Raw genomic sequence first — 6741 nt, 5'->3', positions numbered from 1 at the left:
TTAAATGTAGTTTAATGTCCTGGTCTATGAACCAAGTGGTCCGGTGAAACTTTTTTGTTCCAATCGACTAACTGGGTCAAAAAGTTTCCATAAAACACATCAAAAATGTAAGGTCAGGATATAAAAATGCACTCATGTGAGAGCTAATGGTCAAAAAAGGGAATGAACCCTGGGCATTCCTAAAAAAAAATTAGCACAGAGCTGTGCTGCTCTGTACAGCTGTACATCTCCAGGTATATGAAAATATTCCATTGTCAATCATACAGCACCAGTCTGAAAATGACCAGTTTACCAGTTACATTACAGTGGGTCGAGCCACAAGGCAAAATACTGTCATAGTTATAAATATAATATACAACAATAGACATCCTGATCATAAAAGAAAGAAACAAAAGCAAACACAGAGCCTGACTTGAACTACTTCCACTTAAGTTCCAACTCAGGCGTTTCTAAATTTCTCCTTCTCCAGTTTTCGTCGTCATCCTGGTCATCCTGGTCATCCTTCAACTTCTCCAGCTCTAATTGCTGCACCTGCATTGCCCGTTCTGCAGGTACGGTCTCTGCACAGAGTGCATCACCTGATCGAGCAACGTCGTTGCCATGTGCGCCTGCGCGATGCGGCATCTTGGACCTTTAAATATGGCAACTCCACCTGGATAAACATTTTCAGCGTTTAGTGGTGACTCTACCTTAATTGCGGCTCGTTAACGCAGTCACACGTTCCTTCCACCCCGACTCCACCGTACAGTTGGATTACCGTCTAACGTGCGTCGCCAAAATGACAACTTTAAGCAAGTTTTATCAGTTTCTGAGAGATTGCATCTTTAACGATGTATTTTACAACACCGTTTCCACGGTATTTCCAGTCATCTACTACCTTATTTTGCCCCAAGCTGGAAAATGAGTTTGTAAACCACAGTCAGTTTTTCGATGTGAATGCGTCACAAACATACGGCAGAACAGGCTTAAGGAGAAAACCTAAAACGATTGCGGCGTGTGACGTCAGACGCTGCAAAGGTTCGCCACGTGTTCTAAATTGTCTCCTAATGACGGCTCGATCTGCTCCAGATGAACGACTAAGATAAAAAGGTAAGTAACACTTTTATTCCCTACTGTTGGTGTTTTGCTCAGATCCATTTTAGTTTAATAGCTCAGACTTCACTTGAAGTGGAAGTTAACTTTTTTTTTTTTTTTTTTTGAAACATTGGAAACAGTTTGTCTCTTTAACAAAGAGCCTTGGACATAAACTGCCCCTTCTGAGAGGACAGTAAAACAGGAGCTCGTGTGTGAAATGCAAGGTTACATCTGCAGATGCCACACAGTTCCATTCTGTCCAAAGGTTGAACATCTGACAAAATGGAGCAGTTTAATAAAAATGTTTGAACAGGTTAAAAAAAAAAAACTGTTGGAATTAAAAATGTACGTCTTTTTTATAATCTAAAGTAAAGTTATTGGATTCACCTGGTCTTTTGACTAGCTTTACTTCAGTTTTGAGTGGCTTTACTTCAAAATGACCTGCAACGTCATCCGTCTCATGTAAACAAACTCTGCTCAGATATTCCACGACACATATGGACTCTATATATGTATACATATATGCATGTCTGTATAGATGTGTATGTACGGTGTATATATATTTGTGTCTATATGTATATGTAATAAAACTAAATTGACTGCATTATTTATAGTATTAATTGAGTTCTGTTAGTATAATCTCACACTAAAACTTCAATGCTTAACATGACTTGTCTCTGGTTTATTTTCCAGATTGAACATCCTGAAGATCTTCAGCACAGTAGGGAACGTCATTTTTTAATTTTTTTCTTATTCTCTGTGGCCGCCGTGCCACTCCCGTGCTCTACTAGGCCGCTGTGCCATTTCGTATGCTTTACAAGGCCGCCATGCCTTTTCTATGCTCTACCAGGCCGTTGTGCCACTCCTGTGTGCTACCAGGCCGCCGTGCCTTGCTGCATGTGTGTGTTCGTGTTAAACATAGCAATACAAACAGCAAATGGTCTCTTGACATCCAGGCCTACCTGTCTCTTAACTAGTATCTCAGGAACATTTCTACCTTTTCATTTTAGAGTTAAACGGCAGTTCATATAATCCAAACCTTCCACAATTTTGATCCCTGTTTGCCCTCGTTTTCCACAATTTTCATCCTCGTTTGCGCTCGTTCCATTTTGGACGTTGCGGCCGTTGTCCACAATTTTGGAGGTCCTGTTCCCTTTCTACAATTTTGGATGTCCTGGTCCTTTTCAACGTTTGAGGTCATTTTCTGGCTGTCAGGCTGCTGCCCAGAGGGACTGCCAGAATTCCAGCTACATCTATCAATGTGGATGCCCAGGACCCTTCAAGTCATGTGAATGTGCTTGCCTTTGTACCTTTTGTCAATGTAAATGTACTTGCCTTTGTACCTTTTGTCAATGTAAATGTACTTGCCTTTGTACCTTTTGTCAATGTAAATGTACTTGCCTTTGTACCTTTTGTCAATGTAAATGTACTTGCCTTTGTACCTTTTGTCAATGTATACATGTAAATGTACTTGCCTTTGTAATTTTGTCATTCTGTACATGTAGCTGTGCTTGACTTTCTCAATGTATATTTATTTGTTCATTGTCTGTGCTGTCAGTCTGCGTGCACATGTGGTGATGGTGTTGGTCTACGGGGCAGTGGCGGCTTGATGGTTAGGGAGGCAAACTTGGGTCTGGAATGTTTCAGGTTTGAGTCCACCAGCTGCCACGTTACCTCTGAGGTGCTCTGAGCATGGCACCGTCCCCACACACTGCTCCCTGGGCGCTCACTTTGGTGATGGGTTAAAGGTCACATTTGGTTGTGTGCAGTGGTGTGCTGTGTCACTATGACAGTAGTTCACTTTCCTTCCTATACAAGCTCTGGAACTACGGTTTAATCTGCAGACAGTGACTTATCTGGTCTGTGTCTCTAGGGCTCCATAGACCAGAGTTGACTAAATATGGTGAAGACAGATCCTGGTTCAAGGGACCTGAGGTGAAGAGAAGGATTAAATTTCTATTTTAACCAAATATAAAATGAAATGTATCCAGGATGTTGATGTTTTATTTTTTTCCCCTCCCTCTCATCCTCTGTTGGCAGATGTTAGACTGGACCTTGTCAAGCAGACACGTGTACAAGACAACTAACATGAAAACCAGAAGCAGACTTTCAATGAAGAGCACCATCAAATAGACAGGTTTGTACATTAATTTATGTTTATATACTGTATGTTGCTTCCTCTTGGTTGGTTCCAATAGACCTGAGACTACAGAACTTGTAGAACCAACATCCTGTTCAAGTCTTCACTGCAGCCAAGATAATCTAGACCTGCCTCGTTCCTACTGGGTGTCTTAAGGATTGCACTAAATTATAAATCTCTGTTCTGACCCCGAAGGACCCAGGCCCACAACAGCTGAAGTTTCCATTCTAATCCCTGCTCAGTTGGATATGGATTTTTGGAGATTTGGTCTGTGGTCACTGATGTCAACTACACACTTGATTCCAGATTTATTTTTATATTTATTTGCACTCAGTCAGAATTTGAGCTGGATTTCCTTCTCACTACACCACTGTCCTCACTCTTCCTCACCCTTCTTCCCGGTGCTTAAAGAAATCCAGTCATTAATTTTTACTGAGTGTTGTACCATGGATATAGTTTCCAAAATCAGACATGGATCCCTCTGCTTTTGTGGCAATGGTTTTTCCATGGTACATTGCTCTCCAAAACCAACTAGTCAATGAAGTCCCTTAACACGGAATGAATGAAGATTTGGTCTGTGATTGTAGTGTTTGTAGTCATTTCATCAGTGATCTTTTGTCCACATCAAGTAATTGTACATGAGAAGCCATGTTTATTCAGTTAATGTTTGTCTTGTTCTTACAGTTGTCCCTGAGTTCTATTTGTTTAGTTTATATTTTAAAAGGCCACTGTTGTATATTCCACACAGACGTTTCATTTAAAATGTAATTAACTGCACTTTAAAAGATAATGTGTTCATTAGTAATAAAACATTTCAAACTTCAAGTATGACTAATTGCTTTCTTGCTCAACAAAAGAGGACAAACCTCTGCGGGAATTGGACTCATGCTGGGTGTCCCTTATTTTTATTGCTGAAAGGTGGCAGCCCTACTCACAAGTGACTGTCACCACTTGTCAGTGTAATACCATGTGACTGGACCACAGTTGTCCTGCTCCCATTGTCCCTCAGCAGATGCTCCTCTGCTCTGACTGCCACCCAAGTCAGGATCATGTTACCCAGACTGTGGGCTCAACATGCCCAAAGCCCAGCTGGCACCACAGAGAGTAGATGAGGGGGCGGGGCCCAGCTCTGGCACAGACTGTGGGTCAGTCTGTTGTCACTGCAGCCAACATATCCAATGTCATTACCAACTTTTCCTACTTTATTGAATTTTCATCACTCATCTGCTTAATATCCACTTTTCAGGTTTTCACGTTGATATTCTCACTGCAGTGAGCCATGACATTTGGGACCTGTTGGTTGCATGAGCAGTAGTTTGAATCATGTTTTGTATAGAGTTGGGTTATATATATATATATATATAAAATGTCTGTGTGCCACAGGATTGGAAATGAACAGATCAGAGGTACATTTAAGGTGGAGGATGAGATGGTCAATGTTTTGGACAAAGGATGTTGGAGATGGAGTTGCAAGGCTTGAGGAGAGAGAAACCTCTGAGGATATTTGTGGATTTCGTCAGAAAGAACATTGAGATGGCTGGAGTGGAGGGGCGAGGCTGAGATGTGCATAAATGATCTTATCTGGTGAACCCTAAAGGGAACAGAAGTCTGCACTGTATTTTATTTGGAAATATTGAATATTCCTGTCTGCTCCTCTTTTCATTGCTTGACTCTGTTAGTTATTTTTTTCCTGCTCTGTTAGGCACTCGTATTAACTTTAGCAAGAATAGTATAAAAAAAACTAACATGGTCGAAGAATTCTTTTAAAATGAAAGGACATAATATTAAGTTATAGTAATATTTACACCAACTCGGGCAGCAACCAAAAAGTAGTAGAGCTCATCAGTCTAGGGTGAGGTCTGAGCTACTTTTGAAATCTGACTCATGTGGAGTTGCCTTCAGGTGTAACGACAGGATTAGCTCCCACAGCTGCACTCCTTATCTGTGCAAATCATCTTTCCTCAGCAGGTGCGTTCAGATTCCTTCCCCTCACTGGAGAAAATTAATCCACTCAAATCACTGAAGAAATGTGGGTAAAAATGTGGTAAGATGGAAGGAACATCCTCTCCAGAAGCAGACCATTACCCCCTCCCCACACATCCCTGGGCTGTCACCATCTGTCAGTCAACTCACAGGTGACCACCCTGTTAGCTTGACCTAATGCAGGACAATGTCTTGTAAGCGGCTGGTCTGTCTGCCTGTCTGGCCTCAATAGAAATCAGAAAGAGTAACAAAAAGAGCCTTCAAAAAGGTCATCTGTGACAGAAAAGCTTAAAAGCTGACACGTCCAGCAGAGACGACGGCTCGACAAACCTCCTGTGTTGTTGGTGTGCCAGGAAAAGTGTGGTGTTCTGCTCTGTGTGTGTGGCTGCACTGCCAAATTAGATAAAGAGACAGGAACAAACAGATAAGACAGGTCTGCTGAATTATCTTCATTTGTTGAGATGTCCTTGTCTGTTGTCCTTTTCAGCCGCTGTGCAACAGCCAGTCTCGCTATTGATTCTCCATTGGCTTCTTCTGGTGCAGACAGCCCCGACTGAGGGGAGGCATCAGCGCAGTGGAGCAGGTGGGTGAGTGGGCGGCGGGGTGGTGCAGCGGCAGAGAGCAGTCCATCTCCAGATCTCGGCACCGACTTTTCCTTTAACTAAAATCAAGAACATTGATTATGCAAACGTGCATTAGTCGGGTCTGCTCCTTGTGGCTGGATAGAGGGGTTGTTTTAAAGGGTCATGGGAATATTGATGCCTGGATGGCAATGGGTAGGTGTAAGTGTGGGGGTGTGTAGTTCTGAAACAACCCCCACCCACCCATCATCAGCAATAAAAGCTTAACTGGAGAAGAAATCGATTCTGTGTATATGAGGGGGAGAGACAGAGACGCTGGAAGGTCAAACACAAAACAGACTGATGTATCGGCACGGCCAGGAATAAGTGATAGCAGAGCGATTTCACTTTCTGCCTGACTGACGCACTTCACACTGTAAAGGAGAGAACAGGGCGACATATCATCTTTTACAGACTGACACATTGGTGAAAATGTAAATCGGGCGGAGCAGACGTCTCAGGTTGGTTAAGGCCAGTGAAGATTTGTTTATCACCTGGTCGGAGTCGATCGGTTTAATCCTCTGTGCGTCACGAATGTGTCGTATATGGTTTCGACCATATACATTTGAGCTGCGTGACATTAGGAAAACACGACAAGAAACACAGCATGTGCAGTTATGAGGTAATATATCTAGTGGTGATGATATGATCCTGGATCAGTCAGACTAGTTGGATACAGTCCAGACCTGACTGTCCAGCTTTGTGTCCTTCACCACATCGACACTTTTGCTCGCACAAGGTTAAGTTAAAGTGTGAAACAGTTCTTGTAACTAAGTCTTAGTTGTAGGGATGTCCGATATTATCGACAGATATTAGTAAAATTATGAAATATCGGTACGAATTGTTATTGGTTTTTCCTCCTATCATGAAAACCTGATAGTACAATGCCTGGGTTTCACCCGGATGATGTAACCTAATAATAGT

At 42.3% G+C, this 6741-nt stretch overlaps 1 long non-coding RNA gene across 1 annotated transcript; it reads left to right on the top strand.

Annotated features, from left to right (window-relative positions):
- Positions 1–2528: 2528 nt before the first annotated feature.
- On the top strand, positions 2529–4019 carry LOC103387608 (uncharacterized). Its single transcript, XR_522445.3, has 3 exons — positions 2529–3009; positions 3115–3211; positions 3410–4019. It is a non-coding gene; the product is annotated as an uncharacterized LOC103387608 (long non-coding RNA).
- The last annotated feature ends 2722 nt before the right edge of the window (positions 4020–6741 follow it).

This window comes from Cynoglossus semilaevis, chromosome 12 (genome assembly GCF_000523025.1).
Source record: "Cynoglossus semilaevis isolate Cse_v1.0 chromosome 12, Cse_v1.0, whole genome shotgun sequence".
In the NCBI taxonomy this organism is placed as follows: domain Eukaryota; kingdom Metazoa; phylum Chordata; class Actinopteri; order Pleuronectiformes; family Cynoglossidae; genus Cynoglossus; species Cynoglossus semilaevis.
This window is presented reverse-complemented; position numbering and strand designations above follow the sequence as displayed.